The sequence below is a fragment of the Quercus suber genome, unplaced genomic scaffold (genome assembly GCF_002906115.3).
Source record: "Quercus suber isolate HL8 unplaced genomic scaffold, Cork oak 2.0 scaffold_509, whole genome shotgun sequence".
Classification (NCBI taxonomy): Eukaryota; Viridiplantae; Streptophyta; class Magnoliopsida; order Fagales; family Fagaceae; genus Quercus; species Quercus suber.
Genome location: NW_027069958.1, coordinates 8,479 through 32,553, shown reverse-complemented (window position 1 = coordinate 32,553; position 24,075 = coordinate 8,479). Strand labels below are relative to the sequence as shown.

The 24,075-nt window shown below is 36.7% G+C and overlaps 1 long non-coding RNA gene across 1 annotated transcript in view; it reads right to left on the bottom strand.

The window, feature by feature from the left end:
• Nucleotides 1–21,504: 21,504 nt before the first annotated feature.
• LOC136063307 (uncharacterized) overlaps nt 21,505–24,075 on the bottom strand; it is a 9,332-nt gene continuing 6,761 nt past the window's right edge. Inside the window, exons 2-4 of the long non-coding RNA XR_010624978.1 lie at nt 22,809–23,017; nt 22,575–22,652; nt 21,505–21,665 (exon numbers count right to left, since the gene is read on the bottom strand). This is a non-coding gene — a long non-coding RNA (uncharacterized LOC136063307). The remainder of the gene's footprint in view (nt 21,666–22,574; nt 22,653–22,808; nt 23,018–24,075) is intronic.

Here is a 24,075-nt window from a genome sequence, read left to right as displayed (position 1 = left end):
GTTCAGGAGCCTATTGGCTCTTTTTATATATAGATACTTTATCTATTTTTTTTTAATAGTAAAAGGAAAATAATTGAGAATTTTACTTCTAATTCATTATTTGATAATTCCCTCTTAAAAAGTATAGATTACAATTTTGAATAAAAATATTCAACTTTTTATATCACTGCTTGTTTTTGACATATTTGGATTACGCATAAGTTAACGTTATTAAATTTTTTGTCAATCTTGTCTCATGATTTGTTTAAATTTAATAAATACACTTTTTGTAGCACATGTTTACAATACTATTTTAATTATTATACTTAGCATGAATGTGGCAGTAGAGATAGGGGAAAATTTTAATCATCTCTTTTTCTTTTTTCTTTTTTGGACCTTTCAAAGACAAATTCCTGGCTCAGCCACTGGCTGTCAAGCATAATTAATATAAGATTCTGCATGGGATTAGATGGGTTATGGAGAATTAAACTAAAGAGAATAAATTCAATAAGGACGAGATGTAAATCATTTGGTTTACACCACAAATAAGGACATGCCACATCATCCTTTTTACTTAAAACTCGTTGTAAAATCAATACATTCCAAAACACTTGATAACATCTCAAAAAAAAAAAAAAAAAAAAAAAAAAAAAAAAAAAAAAAAAAAAAAAAACCTATTTCATGTCATCATCGTTAAAAGATTAAAAATTCCACAAGTAGATCTAAATAATCAAAGTACCTGACAAAATCAAACCCACCCTTCTCTTCTACTAGAACTCAAATTCAAGATTCCTAGTAGCAAGAACTTGCTAACAATCATGATTAGACTGTTGGTATTACTTGATTATAACACAACCCCACAAGACAAACAAATATCATGCGCAAAAATTTGACCATTTAAAAAAATATAAAAATAATAATAAAAAATAAAAATAAAAACCGAAGCTTGAAAATTTAGCCTAGGCCAAGCCCAGCGACTCCAATAGATTTTTTAGACTCTGGCGGCTTTGATGGAGGCCTCTGACAGTATTTATTGGATTTTTAGTTTGAAGTGTCTAATTTTTTATTGTTCCATTAGGTATTAGAGGGTGTGATTGTGTGAGATTGGTTCTAATATTTTATTTACACAAATCTAATGTGGCACAAAATTATTGGATGGGTAAAAGTAGCCTTTTACACCACATCCTTATTAAATTTTCACTCTAAACTAAAATAAGGATCTGATCAAACTTAAATTGACAATGTGAGGAAAGTGAAGCATCATAATTTCACTTTGTAATATCAGCTTTGAGCCTCTTTTTTCATGCAATATTGATTTATTATATTATGGGCTTGAACAGGATGTTCTAATGAATTATAAGAGTAAAAAGAACTTGAAATAACAATAGCCCCAATCATAAAAACCTAAAGAATTTACATAGTTCAGCAATAGCTTATATCCACGAGTTGCAAAGGTGAGTTCACTAAATTATATTTGGGATAAGACAAAGATGGTGTAGAGATATTCTCACAAAGTCTAAAATCTCAATACAACCAAATACCCATTCCTCACAAATACGAAGATTAAGGACTACACCTAATACAAGAGAAACTATATAGCACAGCACCCTCAAAGATATTTCTCTCTATCTCAAACCAAAGACCCAAAGCCACACATAATATGAAGTTGTACTTCTACACACAAAATTAGCGACAATCATCTAAACACAAGACAAACTGCACTACCCAAATTAAATAATATAAATTGCCACACCACTAAGAGAGCTTCTCACAAACTAATTTGCAGTACAAAACAAAGTAAAGTGACACTCACAAAAGACCAAAGCAAAGCTGCATAATAGCCAAGAGAGAAAAAAACTCTCACCAAAAACATACCAAAAACCAAGCCATAAATACGAATTGCCAAAGAGATCTGAGCTCATCTTCTAATTGTGCCCGCTCAAACTAATTCTTTTGTGGTATTATGACTACTGTCTATGTATTAGATTTAAATACCTATTTTTTTATGGATAAGAAATATATTTTCTCAGTAGACAAAGAATATTTTTCTTAATAAACAAAAAATACTTTTTCTTAGTGGACAAATGATAGAATTCTATTTCCAATCAAAACAACTAAACCAAAAAAAAGGAATTTAAGACAATAAAATTTACTCATTCGTATTGATTTAGAGGAAACATAACACAATCCATTGTATTTTATCTTCCGTGCTAAATCTGTGTTGACTTGAAAGTAATACTAATAAGTAATTACCTCTATTTAGGGTGAAAAAAGACAAGGGAATAGGTATACATAATATAGGAAATGTTAACATATGTCCTTAAGCAATAATTAACAATCTATTTGAAGAAAAAATTAATGAAAAAAAAATTAATATTTTTATAACTTTTTTCTTTTCTCATAAAAACTATGCTATAACTTTTCTAAAATAGATTATTGACTATTACTTTAAAATTACCTCACCATAATATATAACCTTTGACAGAACTCTTTAACAAAGAATTGCAGATTTGATATTTCGATTACAAAGCACAAGCAGCACTTTCCCAGTAATTGACTGATTGACTACTGCATTGCTTGTGCCTTGCAGGCTGCGCAGGACTAGTGAAAAAAGGGAAAGCTATCTAGAAGCCAACTGAAACTGGATATCAGAGTTGGTTGCTATAATTTTTCTAACAAGATTTCCCATTACTGGGTGTAAAAAGAAGCTTTTCCCTGCTATTGCCTTGTTGAAAATTACAGTCCTGTCCTGTCACTAATAAATAATCCTGCTTGGATTTTCCACAGCTTCTTTGGCGTTGACTGGAAACTGGAAAATATGTACTGCTTACCAACCATTTAAGTGAGTCCAAAGTCTTCTACCACCGTCGATCCCATGATTAGAAAGTGTCAACTTTTCTTTTTCTTTTTTGAAAAGAAAAATATTATTGCAAGAACAAATAACCTATCATTCAAAAATTTCTTTATTTTAATATAAGTATCTACTTTTTCTATTTTACATATTTACTTTTTAAAATATTATACATTAGAATATTTATTGGCCAAAATGGGCAAATACTCTTTTCTCTCAAACTAAGTAGCATTTTGCCTCATTTTCCAAACTAATTAAAGAAATGTCCCTCTTTAGTAACTCGACAATACTAAAATCAAGTTGTGTAAAGAACTTGATCGTTTAATAATCGAGTTAGCTTCAGCTTTGTGCCACGCTAGACAGCCAGTGTGGCATTTTGTTTTTGAATCCCTAAATAACTCAATTATGGTAAAATCGAGTTATGTAACCGAATATATAGATATCGAGTTATGCTCTTGTTAAAGCTGTTTTCACACTGTCTTGGTGTCAGGCGTACAGGCTTTTGTCTTTTAACATAACTCGATTGTTTGAATGTCGAGTTATAAAGCATACTTGAACCCCGAAAAATCGAGTTATTCTCGTATAATTGCTCCACATCTGCTCCCATTCAGAGTGTCTTGCTTTCCATCTAAACTGAATTCCACTCTGCTCCACAGATCCACAACTGCTTCCGGACTCAACTGAAATTTGTATCACCTTAAGTAAAAAACTCACACCAGAATTTTATGGCAATGGTATTTTCATTTGATATTGTACTGAATTTTTATTTTTTTGGTTGAATGAGTGTGAAGTAAGTACATTGATGTGATTTTGGTTGTTTGTTGTTGTAAACGTTTGTTACAAGAGAATGAAATCTTTACTATAGCAACATTTTGTATTGCACATAATCATCATTGGTCATAATCATATAGGGGGGTGTACATAATCATCATTGGTCAAACATTAACAACAACATTTTGTATTGCACATAACGTGTAGACATTAACAACAACGTCTAATGTATATGGTCAAATGTTAGTGTTAGATTTTCATTTTTAGCATGTAATAGTACACAAATTTATGAATGTTTTTGTCGTGTACCATCTTATACAGCATTACATTAGTTACCAATAGTTGATGTACACTATTAACTTGATCAATTGCTGTTATTGTATTCAACGTCAATGTTTGGTTCTGGTAACCCACAACGCTATAGGTCTCACGATGTGTTCATTGTTATAAGTCATTGTTAGGTACTGGAAGATGAGTACAGCTATCCAATCAATCCGAATCTGGGAAATAGTGCTTTCGTTCACAATACCATGAGACAGGAGTGGGCTTGGTTATTTCATGAACAACAAATGTTTTATGATGATTTGGGTGGTTTTAAATTGCCAGTGCCTCAGCGACTCGCATTGGAGATACCCAGAGACACAATCAATGAACTTCGTAAAGCATTTAACCGCATAAGAGAAGAAAATAATCGAATGAAGATACGTCTTAATCGATATCGGACCCAAGTCGAGATTCGAGAGTCAGTGGAGGGAGGGTGGTACGAGCACGCACAATTCATGCAATCACTTCTTGTTGATCCCATTTATTAGTCAGATGTAGAGATGTCAGATAAAGAGTAATCGTGTCGTGGTGTAATTAGACTTTGTTGGAGAACTATTTTGCTTAACTATGTTTTATATGTATGTGTGTCATTGTTGTTACATTTGTACTATGTAAACCTCATAATTGATTGTGAGGAGCATGCACGTTATTTGTAATCTAGATTATTCTCACACAACGCATGAAAGTTAAATATTCCCATACATGATGTTTTTCAATAAGCACTTACGACATAACATAGAAAACTTAAAATAACTTACGCGATGCCACCAATATGCATGCATTGCATATTGAACACTAACGCTACTAACATTATTAACTTAACCTTAGACATAACACACACACCATATAGGCATTCACTCAGACAGGTAATCCTCGTAGTTGAAGACATTGTTACGTTCTGCCTGAGTGAGTTGTCTTTTCGTTACGGCGGCCAGCTCCTCCGCTAGTTGTAGCATGTGATACCTAGACCTACGGAGTATTATAAGATTGTTCTCTTTTTTTATTTTAGTCACTGCACACTCATATTGGTGCATGTTTCGCCGTGGCAGTGTAAGCGAGCTACGGTCAACAAGAGGCACTCTGAGTCGCACGAGATCATCGTGCAGAGTGTTGGACTCATTCACGCGAAAGTCCCACTCTTGCCGCAGTCTAGCATAGTATTCCCTCTCGTCGAAATATCTTTCCTTTCTATAGTTATCTGGAAAATAAGGTAGCATCCAATTGCGCATTGACATTGGAAAATGTGACTTCAAATCGTTATGTGTAGATGTTTTGTAAAGGTAGATGTAAATGGGTCTTTATATAGGGGTTTTGCAAGGGCAAGTATTCACGTGGATGTGACTATATGTAAGGGTATGTAAGGGTAAATATTCACGTGAATAAAGATGATATGACTCGACAGTGTATTGTTCAATGGCAAGGTGTTGAGGAGCACATGCAAAATTGCGAACATGACTTAGTTGTATAGTGGCGTATGTTGGTGCATGTGGTTCACTAAGGCAGCTGTTTGATATGGCTATAGCTTGTGCTAAAGCAGTAGGCTGGTGATGTGTACTATAAAAGAGGTTGCGTATTTATTCACATGAAGACTATTCAGTATTCCTATGCTTCATTTGACATGATTTGACCAGACAGTGTCGAGCTATGTTTAGTGTATCATAAACTTTTTAGGGATGCTCCGCATCCTTGAAAATGGTGCATTGCAAAAGGATGCATACTGTGTATTGACATGCGTGTAGGTGATATGACTGGACAAGGTTCAACAGTGCGAAGTTGTTGAGTAGCACTTGCAGCTTTGTGAACATCAGTGTAGCAATGGTGGACAACTCACCCCCAAAATTGATGCATAAACTTTTCAAGGATGCTCTATGTATTCACGTGAGTGGGGATGGGTACTTGTGGTCAGGGTTTAACAGTGCTAAGCTATCCACCGTAGCTACACTCATTGCTCCCTATGGTGATATTTGGCAAGTAGGATTGAAGAAAGCTGATAACAACATTTGGTTTTGTAATGGTTGGTAGAATTTCGTTGAATATCATTCTATCTGTTATGGTTATTTTTTAGTCTTCAAATATGAAGGAAATTCAAGCTTCCATGTTCTTATATTTGATAAGGCTACCACGGGGATTCAATATCCACCCAGCAAGAACTGTAAATTGGAAGATCATCAGGTAGAAATAATAGACTTCAATGAAGATAATACAAACATATCTCCCTCAGATGATTTGCCCACAAAACTTGTAGTCAGAGAAAAGTTTGTTACAAAAAAATTTTCTAGCATGTTTAGAGGAAGAGAGAGAGCAATCCAAGCAGCCAAAAAGTTCAAGCCTAAAAATCCTTGTTTCATGGGTATCTCGCGGCCGCATAATATGATGAGCCTTTATACATAATGTGATCATGATGTTCTCTTAAATATGGCCTTGAAACATAGATGCTTTAATGCTTAGTTGTTTCTCCTTCTTGTCCAGTATTTACTTGCTAAATTTTCTACCAAGTATATTATTGGGAAGCAATTTGTCACACTTCAATGTCCTGTGCTATTACTCCCCATCAAAACATATTCAGCAATGAGATTCGGGAAGAGATGGGTTACATTTTCGAAAGACAATAATTTAGAAGAAGGAGATGTCTGTGTTTCCGAGGTGATCGAGAGGAAGCTTGTTGTGCTTAGTGTCTCAATATTTCACGTGGTTGACCATCAGAGTTTGGACTAGGATAACCTATTTAAATTTTAAACTAGTGATGTTTATGCTTATATTTAATTAGGGACTTGGATCACTGGTATGGTTTATATCTGATGGTTGTGGTTTTAAGACTTTTCTCTGACCAGTTTGGTATGTCTTGTTGAAGACTATTCAGCATTCCTGTGCTTCATCTGACATGACTTGACGAGACAATGCCGAGTTATGTTAAATGTGTCATACACTTTTAGGGATGCTTTGCATCCTTGAAAACGGTGCATTGCAAAAGGATGCATATCTGTGTATTGACGTGCGTGTAGGTGATATGACTGGACAGGGTTCAACAGTGCGAAACTGTTGAGCAACACATGCAGCACTGCCAACCTCACTTACTAAATGCTACTATTACGAACAGTGAGTGTAGCAACACTGGAGAGTTTTATTCCCATATTCCCTTACAAACTTTTCAAGGAATCTTTTCGGGTAATCAATGTAAAATTACATGAAGAAAACTATGCTTCCAAGGTTTACAACAATGGCTTCCGATCATCACAATTGCAATATTAGGGAGCTTTGGAGCAATGCTACAACAAACCAATAACTTGAATGAAACATTTTAGAGGCTGATTAGACTTTTAGGCATTTACCCTATTTCTAAGCAAACCAAATATTGTTGTAATAGTGTATTGTGTGAGACATATGGATTTTCAATGAGTGAGTGGTTAGTCTGGTTTGGATGAGTCTTTATGTAATGTATCTATATAAAGTAGTACACTATCAGAACTAAGATACATGGATACGTGTATATGATACCACAACTAAAACAACTCATATAAATGAATTATTCGTATTATTGAATCATATGTATGGTTGGTTTGTGTGGTTTGGATGAGTCTGTATTTATTGAATCTATTTAATTTTCCTACAAGTAATGTGTAATAAATATAATTTGGAGGCATTTCACTTCCTAAGGTTTTTCCTACATTACAAAGTAAAGGACATTGTCCAACCAAAGCATAAGAATCATATGTAGCAACAAAGAATAGCAGAGAAAAAATGAGAAACTGATTTCATATAAACTTAGCCAAAACTAATGAACAGTTAATCTTTAGAGTTGCAAAAGTTGAACATACATAATCATCATTTGTCAAACATTAATAACAACATTCTGTATTACACAAAATCTGTAGACATTAACAACAACGTCTAATGTTTATAGGTAGAAATTTTTGGAAATCATCATTGCTTGAATCTGAGAAGTTTGAAATATCTCTTTCATCATCTAACGCTGTAATTTCATTTATAGACTTGATGGCTCGTTCTTGCACCTTCCCCTTTAGATGCTTCCTAGCTTTTTGGATTGTGTGAAAACGGTCTAATTGCCTTTGCATTTGATTGTTCTCTTGTTCAAGATGAGCAAGTATGTTGGCAGGTTCATCTCTAGGTAACTCGGCTAAGCGTGCCTTAGGAACTTGTAACCTGTTCCATTGACAATACACCTCTAACTCACACCTCTTCTCGTATAGGGTTGACCATGGTGGTTCTACTACGATGAACTCTATTGCAGTGGTATTTATACTTAGTTTTGTAGGTTTGCCGACCATGATATGCCCGACGCTTCCAAGACTCTCGTACATGTATATTGGTATATTAACGAAATCTCTCTTCTTTCCAACTCATTTCCTTCCATAGTGGTCTGTGTATGTATGTAGTTGTTGATTTGTTGGAACTTGTGATGATTCATTTATTGAAGTAGATTCAAATTTGATTCGCATTGTACGATTTGATGTTAAGGCGTTGCACTCATAGCTTAATCAATCTATGAAGTTAGCAGGGTAGAAAGAAGATCATTATTGTGGTGCATTTATAACCTCATTTCATGGTCTAAGCATTACAATTTCAGTTATTAGGGCTTGTCATGTCAATACAGGCTAGAAAAACACTATATGAACAGGATTATAAATGTTCCCAATGTCACATCAAAGGTGGGCAATAGTTGCAAAATTTGATATAAATAGGACATCTGTGCATCCAATTTCACAATTGTATGCTCACGTGAGTGTGGGTGTGAAATAGTGTCGAGCTGTTGAGTAGCACATGCAGAATTGTGAACATGACTCGTACCAATTTCGTACGAAAATGCCCCTTGGTCAAATTGGTCAAGAATTTTGACCTGAATCCACTATCGGCGGTTTTGCTTGAATACTTGTAAATGGCATATATAGATGTCCAACAAACAAATGGAAAATAACTTAGCAAAAAAAAAAAAATAGAAAAGAGAAAAAAAAAAAAACAAAAAAAAAAAAAAAAAAAAAGACAACTCATACCAATTTCGTACGAAAATGCCCATTAATCAGATTAGTCGAGAATTTTGACCGGAATCCACTGTCGGCGGTTTTGCTTGAATACTTGTGATCGCTAAACAGCTGCGTCTGTTGGCGCATATGCTGCGATTACAATTTGACGTTGAGGCATTGCGACTCATAGCTTAATCAATCTACGAAATTAGTAGGGTAGAAAGAAGATCATTATTATGGTGCATTTATAACCTCATTTCATGGTCCATGCATTACAATTTTAGTTATTAGGACTTGTCATGTCAATACAGGCTGGAAAAACACTATATGAATAGGATTATAAATATTCCCAATTTCAAATCAAAGGTAGGCAATAGATGCAACATTAGATGTAAATAGGACATTTGTGCATCCAATTTCACAATTGTATGCTCACGTGAGTGTAGGTGTGAAACAGTGCCGAGCTGTTAAGTAGCACATGCAGAATTGTGAACATGACTTCGCTAAACAACTGCGTCTGTTGGCACATGTGCTGCGATTGAAGGAGTTTGATATGACTACAGTTGGTGCTACAGTAACGGGCTGGTGACGTGTGTTCAGAGTTCGAACTTGGTCATCTTGAAACTTCGCTATATTAATTGTTTTTCATCTTTCACGCTGAAATTTCGCTATTTTAATTTATTAATTGTGTTTGGTCTTTCAGAAAACAGATCCTGAAGATCATAGCGTTTATTATCTTTGGTCATTTTCAAGGTGTTTAAACATCATGGTGTGTAAACATCACAGTGTTCATTATCTTTGGTCATTAAACATTTAGAGGTTAAAAGCATCACTTTGCTCTCAGAACCATCACTCTTACAAATTACGAAGCCCTACAGCCTGAAACACTGAAATATCTCTTGTAATCGTAGCTAATTAATGTGACACTCCAAATTTGGAATACATACTTACTCGATTGTTCAATCAAACATCGTCGTCACATACAGTTTATTATGGAAGTTAAATCAAAGACTCGCCAGTTTGAAGTGAAGCCCAACTGGAACTGACTTTGAAACCTGTAATACCATTGATGTTGGTGGCTTGAGTTCACTGTTATATCTGTTTAATTGTGCTTGGTCCTTCACAAAACATTAAACATCAGGGTTTTTATTATCATTGGTCATTTTCAAGGATGCTAGTCAAAAAGCTCTTCCCATAATCCGTGATTGTTGGTTAGAAGAGATTGCACATGGTAAAACCATCTTGAACCCTGAAACTGAGCTCTCAAACAATCACTTCCCATAAACATGTATAGGTTAAAAGCACCACTTTGCTCTCAGAACTTTGATGTTGGTGGCTTTATGGTATTTATTATCACGGTGTTTATTATCTTCAGCTCACTATTATCTATACTATTATGTAAGGGGCTTCTCCTGTTTGGATTCCTCATATTTTAGTTCAAAAATGCCCCCACACCCCTATGTTTAAGTAGAGACAAAACTAAGAGACAATCTGGTAACAATGCAACTGTAACTCTCACTAATACATTGCCCAAAATACCCTCATCGTACCCTCATCATAACTCTCACTAATTTACTACTCTATAAACGTGGGATAGATTTTAAACAGTACATGTAGTTTTCACATAATTCGGTTTGATATGACTCGAATCAAGGCAACAATAACGGGCTGATGAGGGTACTATGAGAAAGTTTGCGTACATAATCACGTGAAGTAGTTTGATAGGACTATATTTGGCGCAAAAGTAGCTGGCGTATCCAGCTACATAATCCCTTTTTTTTTTTTTTGGGAATGACTTGGCGCTCGTTGTAGTTATTATTGCTATTATAGTTATTATGACTATTACTGGTTGCTAACCCATGCAATGCATAGAGCAATTGAACAACACGATGAAGATTAACATTTTATAAGATTAACATTCGTATACTCCATTGCAGTAGCGCGAAATCAATACACTCAATATTTGATTAAAAGAAAAACCGTTAGACCTAATGCGGGAGTGCATGAGGTCATGCCAAGTGCCACTTTTTTCTTTTTGTATAAGTCTACACTACAAGGTTTCATCAATAAATTTTGTAATGAAAATATGTTGCATGAGGTACAGTCTAGACGGGGACCAAATTCAGAATAATATAACTGCTGATTTAAGAGCGACAACAATATCCAATCAGTGGAAAATACATGACTAAAAAAAAAAAACCTCCAATAAAAATAGTTGCCTGAAGTCAAGATATAGCCTGAGCCATTGTTCCAAGGAAAATCCCCTAGGTGGTTCATTGGCAATATCAAACCCTATACACGTGAGCGCCGTACAGAATTATGAAATAAATCTTATTTACATTTTTGGATCTATTTGATATTATATAGAATCACATAATAACTTAAAAAATTCTTATAGTTTGAACCATTTCAATAACACTAATAATAGTAACGATTGGCATGAAACTAACCATCATATTAATATATCAAATTACTTTCCACAAATACCATGTTCTTCAAACTGCCACTAAAATAACAAAATATACAACTGGCTGAAAGCCACTTCATAAAACTGTCATACAATTCTCCAAATATGCTACAGCAGCTACAAAAAATTTGTCCCCCCCCCCCCTCTTAGGTACAATGGCCAATGGCAATCATCAAGAGTCAGATGATAAAGAAGGTGGAACAAGACGTCTATAGTTAGCTAAGTCCGCTCGTAGAGCTGCAACCTCGGCAATAAGACCATCTAGAAGCTGCCCATGGGCTGCCTAAGTCGTCATAATGGTCTACATCATAGCACGAAAAGAGAGAGCAGGAGGGCCTATATGCGCTGCAGCAGCAGTGTCAACATCTACCTCATCATCACCATCCTCAGTAACAGCAACTATGGGATCCCCATGCATGTCCTCATATGGAACATCGCCAGTAGTAGACCGTACTCGTGGTCTCTTGGATGAACCAACATTGGGGTCGACAAACTTCTTTAAGGCACTTCGCTGCTTCAAAAATTTGGCTCCTATGGGGGCTTGGATGTGAACCAACTCTTGGGAAGGAAAGTTCTCTAATCGTAAATATTTGAGGACCCTATGGATGAGAATTGGAGAGAATAGGCCATGCCTCTTATACTTGCTCCTACGCACCTCCACGATGGTTTCAATGAAAAGGGAAGGAAAACAAATGGAACTATCAGTGACGAGGGTGTAAAGAAAGAAACACCTGTCTATAGGGATTGTATGGATATGAGAGATAGGGAAAATGTTGTGACAAGCTATTCTAAAGAAGATATAATTAAGTTCAGTTAACTCACTCGAGCTAATACTTTGGTCAGAACCCCGAGTGACTGATCGTCCACAAAGAACATCCATAACATCATCAATACGAGGAGACCTAGCGTTTGGATAAGTAGGTGTACGAATTATAGGTACATCAAGAGCTTCAGATACATGCCCTAGTTATTGTAAACGGTACACCACGTATCCACAATGCCACTTTGTGACCACCGCGATCCTTATGCACCAAGAGATTCGAATAAAATTTTCTAATCAAGTTAGTTGGAAGGGGTTGTATGTTTGTACACGGGACAACCAATGCCTAGACTGTAGATTCTCACGGACAGAAGGATGCAGTTCATGTAGATTGATTTGCCTTTCTCCCTAAATATGCCTACGCTTAAAAAAAGGTTTCAAAGGTTTGCCCATTTCCAAGCGTGAGGAACCTTAATTGATCAAACACCACTTCAAGATCAAATGCAGCTTTCAATTTTCCCCTCTTAGCCCTCTTCGAAGCCATAACTAACTAATGGTTAGTAGTGGAAACACAATCAGCTCAGAAAAAAACAGAACCAAATATCGGATTACGAAGAGATAAACACAACATTCATACTACCTAACCCATTGATATTTTCATAGCCAAATAGATCATTTCATTACAATCTACATAGACAATGAAGTTTGAAGCAGAGAACAAAAATTGGAGAATAACGCACTACCTTGTGTAGAAAATCATCCATACAATGTACTGTCTAGAGCAACTTACAACAACACAATGGAAAAACAATTTTCTTATTCACAGGTTGTTTAGTTGGTGAAATAATTGTAATGCATTTTGGTCCGAGTCAATAATTTGAAGATAGAGACCTAGGGTATATAAACTTTAGTTGAACTCAAAGAGCCAACATATATGAGCTCACATATTGAATCTTGTCAAAATGATCAATAATGTCATGCACTGATAGCAAGCATTCTAATAGCAATAATATTATACAAGAAACATACAAGTGGATGTAGGACCTGACACATTTTCAAAATTCCTAGCTACATGTAGTAACTTTCACTAACTTGTACAAAAAACATTAAATTGCACAATGTACAGTTCAGACATACAAACAGCATAAGGGCTACCACACACATATGGAGCCACTGGCAAGTTCATTTTGTGGAAGGAGACTAGCCAAAGACAACCTACGAGATAAGCAAGTAACCTTACTAACAACAAAGCATTTAACTAGCCAAACACCCAATTTCATCACAATCTACATAGACAATGAAGTTATGTGCATCAATCAAAAATTGGAGAATAATGCACCACCATTGTATAATTTTAAAGACCATAACGGTTAAAAGAGTCTTACTATGTAAAATCTTCGAAGAATTTGTGCGGAAAACTGTCAATTCTAGCCAGATGCAGCAAGACTAATCGAAGATGTAATTTCGGACAACTGCAAATTCTGCAGAACTGGGGGAGAGTTAATAATGATGGGTAATCACATATCTCAATTTTTTATTAATTGAGTTATGAAGATACTCGATGCTACGTAAATCGAGTTATGTGTAGTCCTAGACCTAGCCCAGATATTTGGACTGATCCACATGCAATCCAAAAGGAATCCAAGTGTCCATGGGGTACAGTCCACATAACTCAATTATTCCTGACTCTAGTTATGTGTAGTGTTAACTCAGTTTGTCTTGCACATAACTCGATTATATTAAAATCGAGTTATTTGTAGATTAACTCGATAGTACAGTAGTCAAGTTATGTGGAGGATAGGCTTCCACTCTAGCCCAGATATTTGGACTAATCCAGATGCTGTCCAAGAGGAATCCAAGTGTCTAGAAGTGTCCTCCACATAACTCGATTATTTTTTAATCGAGTTATGTGCAATGTTAACATAAATGAATCCAATTTGTCTCTAGCTTCTCTTGCACATAACTCGATTTTGATATAATCGAGTTATTCTTACTGGGCTTCCACTCCAACCCAAATATTTGGACTAATCCAAATGTAGTCCAAGAGGAATCCAAGTGTCCAGAAAGGTCCTCCACATAACTCGATTATTTTTTAATCGAGTTATGTGCAGTGTTAACATAAACGAATCCAATTTGTCTCTAGCTTCTCTTGCACATAACTCCATTTTGATATAATTGAGTTATATTTGCTGGGCTTCCACACCAGCCCAAATATTTGGACTAATCCAGATGCAGTCCAAGAGGAATCCAAGTGTCCAGAAGGGTCTTCCACATAACCCAATTATTCTTAAATCGAGTTATGTGCAGTGTAACTCCCACTAGTGCCATTTGTGGCTATCTCATCTTGCACATAACTCGGTCAATTGAAAATTGAGTTATTTGGGAATACGTTAGCCACATGGAGTAAGAACTCATGCAGCACTGTTCACACCCATACTAAGTTGGCTTGTTTGTTCATCATAAAAGTGGACCTGTGCACAACCATTCTATTAACAATAACTCATCCATCTACTTCCAACCACTTCCATAAATCAAATCATCCGTACAATTCCACATATATCCATCAACAAATCATTCCCTCATTTCCAATACGTAAATATGAAAATCATCCATACAAGCTTATTTGTCAGTAAAGGCCCTTTATACATTTAAATCCATTGATGTACACACAAAAAATGTTCAATTCTGCATTAAATGAATTCTTCACAATTGTAACTTGAAACTTGGAAAGCATACGCCAACAATGGTTTTAGGCAATCATGGAGTCTAGATATGTGTGTCCTTGGAGTTGTTCTCTTTAGAAGATGGCCGGTTCTCTAAGTATGATTGCCAGATTTTTTCAATCATTCTAACAACTTTAGCCATGGTACATCTCAAGTCTGGCACCTTGGCCACACAAGACATGGCAACGGTATTGGAAATACAAACCTCCCTTTGCTGTAGGGCCGCCTCCTTTTTGAGGAGTAGCAAGCACAAAAATTAGTATACAACCCACATTAATTAATAAATTGAATTGACAAATACAAAAGAACCTTGAAGCTTACCTGCTTAAATGACGAGCTTCTAAAGTTACACCTTGGCCAAAATTTGCAATCTAAAGCAAAACATATACAGTTAGGTTCCTGACTTGGCGCCCCATGAATACTAGAATATGTACACCACAAACAATAAGATTGAAAGAACACCAAAACTGGGACAGAAAACTTGGAACAATAATAGCTAGGAGTTAAGACTAATTGCAACTACTTGAACAAGTAACCACAAGATTTCCCAATTATACTTATATAATGTAATATCTTAATTATAACTCCAGGAATCTTAATTATAACTCATATAATGTAATATCTAAAAATGTAGGGGTTCGTCCATTAATAACCAATTACATATATCATCGTAGTTTAGACCTCTAACATCATGCATACCTAAACATTTCAATTCATACTATTTAGACCTCTTGTAACAAGACTAATTGAAAATACTAAAGATGAATAACTTATGATACCCCTTTGTTACTATGACTTGTAATTGTTACCTGCTACGTAGCACCACCACTTGTTGATGCCACATTTCGAGTCGAACATTTACGACGGTTATGACCCTCTTGGCAACACAACTCACACTTCAACTTTGGTCCATTCTCAATCCACAATGAGGTTGGCAACTCCCTATCCTCGTCATCCATCTCATTGCGAATTCTCGTGGACTTCGACCGACCTTTTTCTCAGATCAACTGCAGGTTTGGCATCACGGTTCTCCTTTCTTCTGGCTCCGGCCATTCTAGCCTATCTTTCAGTGGTTGGAATATCGGCTCATAGCTGTGATACCATTCTTCCACGCGGTAGAAACGATCCATATACTCTGTGGCATCATGGTTGTGCTTGGCACAAACTGCTATAAGTGTGAACAGTGGATCTTGTTTGCTTCCCATTTCTCACACGTGCATGTCGTGTCCATGAGGGAAACCCTATGGGTGTGAGCTCTTCTGCCAGTGTTCAACAATGAAGACTGTGTCTCCACTGTATATAAGTGCTGTTGCGCGCTCATCTTTCTAACCATATGGAGCTTCGCCTTCTCTTGATTTGCCTCAAACTTGTCATAGGCATATTTGCACCACACTTGCCCCTCTTCCAACTGTTTTAAGGTTTTGTTTCGACGCTCATCAAAGTACGATTTCACCTTGTAAAATGTGAACTTCACCATTGCAGTTATGGGCAAGCTATGTGCGCCCCTAAGTACCCCATTGAAGCACTTTGACAGGTTGGTTGTCATTGCCCCATATCGGTGCCCATGGTCATGTACAAGTGTCCACTTTTCTTGATCTACCTCCTTAAGATAGTCATACGCATTCGGTTTGACATTCTTGATGCAATCCATGGTGTTTTCAAACTTCCTAACTTGATTCTCAGTTGTTGCCTTCTATACCAAGTTCTTCAACACCACACTATTGAAGTTAGTGTTAACATTACTTACTAAATGGCGGAGGCAATACTGGTGATGGGTTAAGGGCGGTTGCAAGTAGCCCCTAGTGATGTCATCGAAGCATGATTGTATTCCATGATGCCTGTCAGAGATTATACACAAATTGGTCTGGTTCGTAACATAGGTCAGCAGGCATGGCAAGAACCATCCCCATGTCTCTGTGCTCTCGCTTTCAACAATGGCAAATGCAAGTGGATAAACCTCGTTGTTACCATCTGTTGCCATTTCTATCAACAGCTTTCCTTTGTACTTGCCATAAAGGTGTGTTACATCTATGCTTATCACTGGCCTGCAATGCCTGAACCCTCTAATACACGGACTGAAAGCCCAAAATGCTGAGTGGAATATACAAGTCCTCAGACATGAGGATCACACTTTAGAGAGGTTTTGTTGTCCGGATCTGCACTGGATAATGCCACTAGAAACCGTGGCAATTTCGCGTACGACTCGTCAAAATCCCCGTAAATACGCGCAATTGCCTTTTGTTTGGCTTTCCAAAACTTGTACATAGTTACATCATGCCCATGCTTCGCATGCAGTATACTACACAGATCCTTTATCTTTCAGGTTAGGTCCTCCTGTACATACTTCTCAAGTGCAATGGAAATGAACTTTGAATCCATCATCCACCTATCGGCCACTACTTGGAAGGATGTGTAACTATGGGTCCCTTACATTTACTAATCTACCACATCCCGTGCTTCTTGCTGCAATTGGCCTGAATTGACCATAGACATGCCTCATATATGTACCGCACTACTAGCCTACTGGCGTTAGACTTGATGACCTTGTATTGCTTATTATGCTCCACAGAGAAGAGGGTCAACACATACTGAACAGAGGCTTTATTCTTGAATAGCATCCCCTTCGTCGGTTGGTCACCTGTATGCCAACTTGTAAGATGTCTTGTACCCAATGCAGGTGATGGGTCATTAATATTATCTAATGTGTTTGATGTGAACCATTCTAGGATAGGAACTGTAGTAGGGCAATCCTCCTCGTTGTTTTTGATATGTGGTCCATCTAAGACCTCCGCGTCATCCATCGGTCCTTCAATATCAATGAACTCTTCGTACACATCTCGACTGGCATTAATATCAAATCCCCCATCCATATAGGCTTGGACATGTTCATATGCATGACTAGACACTCTCACGTCATATGTATAGGTGGCGCCCAACACTTCAGTGTTGTCCAAATTGTCACAGGCATTGCATGGTTGAGTATTGTAGGCTAAAGGCGAGGCATCGGCAAAGGAAGGTTGCACGTCAAGTGGCGATAAGTGTTGCTCTTCCACCCCGCTACCATGCTGCAAATTGGCACTAACATGGAACCCAACAGCCTCAACAGTTACGTACAAGTCGAACGCTATGAACTAGGGGGTCTACTTAATCACTGTCCACATCATGTCCACGTCAGCATCGCAACCCAACAGATTTGAGTTGTAGACAACCTGAGTATTCACAAGTAGCTGAGGGGCACGGTACACAATAGATATCTTATGTGACTCCCTGTCCAACCCTAGAGCTTCCATTATCTTCCAGTGCATTTTTCTCAAGTGTGTTTCGCATTTCAATTCAATGAACTTCTGCTTCACTAACTCGCCTCTATAGGAAAGCCTATGCAACTCATGGAAATACTAACCCCCATCGTAGTAAACGTAGAAGCAATGACGACCCATGGCAGACCTGGATAAGGACAATTAATTGTGGTTATCATGCAGAAGATAGGAGGTTATGTTAAGCCATGGTGTAATTAATCTTTACACACGTGAACGTACAATAAAACTTTTACAGATGCACTATAATGATATCCTAAGTATTCTTAATAGACGAACTTGTTCACCTCTCAAGCTTTTTTTTTTAGAACCCACACACTAAAGCTTTTTCAAAACTGAAAGAGCCAGACAATTTAAACCCATGATGGCTTGTTACATCATTGTTGATACCTATGGATGAATGCATATATCATCATCATAGGAATTCGCATATATGTTTATTTATATATATGTTCATAGGTATCTATACATACATTACTATATATGTATACAGTGTCACTATCACACACACACACACACACACACACAAACACACACACAAGATTTTGCTAATGTGTGCCCTAAGGGCATACAATAATAATTAATCATTTTTGGAAAAAATTTGATCGGGAATTTCCCAAAAGTATTGACAGTTTTTTCAATTCCTAACAAAATGTTTCCAAAAATGGATGGCTTCATGTGTTCCTACACGCATTATATTTAAACACACACACACACATATATATATGATCATATATGGGTAGGTAGGTTTGTTTATATATAGATATATCTACACATACATGTGTGTGTGTGTGTGTGTACATATATATATATATATATGTAGATATATACATATACATCTGATCATATATGGGTAGGTAGGTTTGTTTATGTATAGATATATTTATACATACATACATACATACATTCATATATATATATATATACACACATATAGTGTCAGAATCATAGTAAGAAGGTAATCACATTTATACTAAAGAGCCAATCCAAGTGTAATCACAGTTTTTCCAAAAGTCAAGATATACCTGTTAGGAGAGATGTGCCACAACAAACAAGACTAGGGACCATAGCTATAGCCCGCTTGGTGAGGATGCAATCGTGAGGAGGAAATTGCCAACACAATAGACGAACTTGTTCACTCTCAAGCTTTCTTTTTCAAAATCCACACAATGAAGCTATTCAAAACTGAAAGAAGCAGACACATGCATGGGCTCTGATATGTGGTTTTGGGTAGTCAATCATAACTCGATATCCATGCAGTTGAGTTACTTGAAAAACTCGATTTCTAAGTGGCTGAGTTACATCTACAGCAATCTATTGATGTGATGGTGGTTCAAAAACTCGGCAATATATGAATCGAGTTACTCAATAACTCGACCTCTTAACAATCGAGTTTCTTTTCCCTTTTTGTCTATAAAAACCCAGGCCTACTCCACTAGTAAGATGCATCACCATTTTAGTGCAAGGACTTTCCACCATTGTGTGTTTGTAGAGCGGGATGGGACGTACTTATGTTGTGTTTAACGGTCGTGTTCCAGGCATATATGACAGTTGGGTAGATGCGAGCAGACAAGTTCATAAGTTCCTAAACCCCAATCACAAATCATATAAAGATCGAAGGGAAGCAAAAGCCGCATACATGGAGTATTTGCATCGTAATGGTATGGAAGTGCAGGGTGGTGCATCCGCATCATTGGCAAGTCCGAACATGTCCACCTTAATTCCACTAAGCACGTCTTGAAGCAAAGGAACCAACTATCCAAGTGGAGACATTAGGAACACCTTGTTAAGGTATCAATTGGAAGTTGCTATTGAGGAGCATGACCACGCAAGGAGGAATTCAACCTTGAGTGCAAACATATTGAATGAGGTGGTGGCACATGTTGTGGGGGATAATGAAGTTGACGAACCAATGAGACAGCGTAGGGTAAATGAATGCAAAATAAAGACTTCTTGTTGTGGTATTCAGTAAGATGTGTATATATGCTAAGTAACTAGTTTCAAATCCCTGTGGTTTAACTAGAAATGTCATCATTTTCCAGCTGTTTGACTAGCAGTGTGGCTATCTTGCAATGCTTGATAACAAACCTGCTACTTGTTTCATTTATCACATTTTCTAGTTAACCTTATTATTTTTGTTTCCGCACTACTTTGGTCTCAATTGAAGCACTTGTGAATTTAGATGGTGGAGGTTTTCTTTTATCCAAAAAGAAAAAAAGAAAAAGATATAGTGCATGTTTGCACAGTATGATGCCTTGGAAGCTTTGGGGTAGTGCAAATGTCATAAAAGATCAACCCATGCTCAGGGGTGAGCAACCCAATCACCCAGTACCGATGTAGCCAAACCTGCAGCTTGGACTATAACATTTCTCCTGATTAAGCCATCCGAAATATTATAATTTTTTGATATAATTATTATAATTTTTTAATTTAATGATTATAATTATAATCATCAAACATTGAGATGTGTAAATGGAAAAATAATCAGCCTAATCTTGTACACAACAAATGAATTATTGTAACGATAAATTTCCAGTACAACTTAAGTGAGCTCATAATTAGGAAGACTACTATGGAATAACTGAGTTCATAATTTGTCCAATTCTTACAATTACAATTACAATTGTGTTGGTCTAATCTATTGTATTCCTGTTTCTCCATGCGCAACAAAAACTTTTTACAAATTTTCTACCTGTGTACAACCAAATTTGTACAAATAAAGCATATATAAGAAGAAACCAAGAAGATGCTTCTCAAATTTGTTTCACCACATCTTGCTCCTGCGAATTTCAAAATTATCTACCATGGTCCTGCTACGGGTGGCTGCAAGGTATTTGCTAGAGAAGAAACGAGAGGCAACACAAGAGGAAAAACTAACATGAAGAAAGACTACAAAATTAGAAAGCTGCAATTTTATATTATAGAGAAATTTCCATGTTCTCAAGCCCTTATATTCTAGGCAGTGCTCTTGTGGGTTTTCAGTGTGTGTTTCAAGGCTCTTATGTTGTGCTTTTCTTGAAGATTTGAAGACATATTTAGTAGAGCAATAGACACAACCATCTTCATTTGCCACTGGCTTTTTTAGCTGCAGTTATTGAAAAACTTCTCAAGATGGCTGGAAGGGCCTATGAAACCTCTTTACTCAATTAACCTTAGCTAAAGTTATTGGTATTAGCTCCTTATTAACCAAAAAAATAAAAATAAAAAACATTAATACTAGCTTAAAATTAACTAGAGGGAGAAGATTCATAATTTTCATGGGTTTAATAATTAAAGATTTACAGAAATTGTATTTTATACGGTAATACCAATGCATAAATTTACAATATATCGCTTGAAAGGCTCCTACAATTAGATGGGAAAAATACCTGACCAAGACCATGCAGCTTATACAGCCAATATGGTATAGGCTTCCCATCCCAACCCATTGGTAACTTAAGGGGATTGTAAATTTGCTAGTCGTCTTCATCACTTTCAGTGTCAGCTTGCGTTTCCTCCTGCACAAATAATCAAATCCAACCATGTAACGTGAGCCCCAACACAAACTAGAAGATTCAAGCTACAACAAAACTATACTCTAACCAACTCAAAGCATATTTCTGCACAAAGCATGGAGATACAAATCTAGGTAAAAACACATTTTGATAGGAAGCAAAACTATAAATATAATGCATTTCTGGGTCAACAATCCCTGCATTAGACACAATTTAATCTAAATGCATAGCTCAACAAGAAGATTCTCGGTTTTTATATGGTTTTTTTTTTTTTTTTTTTTAATATTCTAATTAGATAGTTAGAATGGGGTGGACCGTGGACGACTAGGTGCATTTTAGGAATAGAAGCAACTTATATTAGGCATAGTCTCAAGATGCTAGGTGGCATATGTGTTTGCCCAATCAACCAATTAAGAGCAAAATTAGGTTCTTTTTTTGTTATAAGAGCAAAATTAGGTTCTGAACAGGAACTTGCTCAAACTGTGATGAATTTAATATTCAAGTCTTCATGTTGCTTTTAAGGAATCTCATGCCCGCCTCAAGTTTTTGTTAGACCCAAGTTGTGGACTCATTTCAATATCTTGATAGATATACAGGAATTTTTATTTAAGGGACAAAGCTGCAGTTAAGGGTATACACATGATGAGAGCAGAACCACCTTGGGGTGATACAAAACTTTAAACAAAATTAATATTGTATACAGCATGGATAGGTTATCCTATCAAAAGCTCCCAAACTAGCCACACCATACTGGATGCTTAACACTTGCCGTAAATTAAATGTGTTTCATTATAGACACAAGACGCCACAGAACAGAAACATTAAAGGTTTTAACAAAGTCTTTTCAAAATCAGGATTTGAACTTCTACCTTAAATGCTTGGAAAGACTGAAATAGAGGTCTATTTACTCACCTCCTCACGTTCTGCTTCAATTTCCTCATATGTCAAAGCCTGCTTCTTCACAATATTGTCTCTTGTTCGTGCAATCATCTGTGGAAGATCGCAAAAGAATTAAAAAAAAAAAAAAAAAAATCACACATGTAGTTGTTAAAGAACTATATATTATAGTTAATATAGATTCCTCATACTTTTGCATGCACGTGTATAAATACCCCCAAAACAGAAAAGAGTAAATCAAATACGCACAATGGGCACAAACACAAGGTGAGACTAAATGAGGATGGAACACAGGCTAATCTCATCCAGCAAGTCACACATTTTTTGCATTTTGGCTCCATTAGGGCAATTTCTTTTGAATTCTCATCTTGTTGTAGAGTTGTAGCAGTCCCATTTTGTTGAAACACACGTGAATGTTTGGCAAAATGTTACTTGTCCAACTTCTCAAGTGGCGTGTTCTGCACAATAGGTATAAGGGGGATTAAAAACTAAGTGAAATTAAAAAAAATTCACATGGATAAAGAGAGTTGAGAAGAAAGTGAGCTAAACATCATATAAAATCAGAATTTAGGAATCAAGTTCACTCCCAACCAATAAGCTATAGCTCCTCCCATTATGATGGAAGATGCGGTTGTGGGCTCAAGACCGTGTGTGTGTAACTTACCAATAAAAAAAAGTCACTCCCAACTGTAAGGTTGAATTTTATCAACCATCTAATTGGCTTTATTCCGTGACCAATTTGCTTGTAATTTAGCACTTAGTAACCCTGTATTTAGGTGGGAAAATTGTAAGGGTAATGTGTGAGAAGATGTGAAGAAATGCTCAAGAGTGTGCAAGAAAAACAGAGTCTCGCGACTAGGACTCGCGGGTGGTTCGCGACTGGCAAGTTGCGAAAGGCAGTCACGTGAGAGGCACACTGGGAAGCTGAAGGGTCGCGCCAGCTGTCACGCTACAGGACAAAAATTCCAGTCTGGCTAGGCCGTTACATCGCGACTTGATTTCGCGACTTGGCCAAGCCGCGAGTTCAAGTCGCCAACTTGCCCTGTTTGGCAAAAACTGACATTTTCCATTCCCTTTTCACCCTACTATATATACACCCTTATACCCATCATATTGAGAGAGCTTCCAGAGAGAATTTTGTGAGAGAAAACCCTAGAGAAATACAAGATTGATTCATCCTCAATCTTCATCTAAAGAGACTCTACAAATTCCTCTACTCTCTTCCTCTCTATTGTCATACCCTTGAGAGGTTATTTACCAAACCCTTGTCTCACCACACCCACGTCTGTGAGAAGGTCCATTTGGTGCTTTGGGAAGCAGTTTGGAAAGGAACCAATATACATTGGTTGATGCTATGGTCAAGTAGCGGAATCCGGGAAGCTAAAGAAGAAATAGGTTCGGCGTAACCTCGTTGGAGCAAGAAGCTTGGAGGGCTTAGGTACTTGGGTAGATTAGGCTTGGAGGGTCTTCTGCTGTTCATGTATCCCAACTACATTCTTTAGTGGATTATTTGACC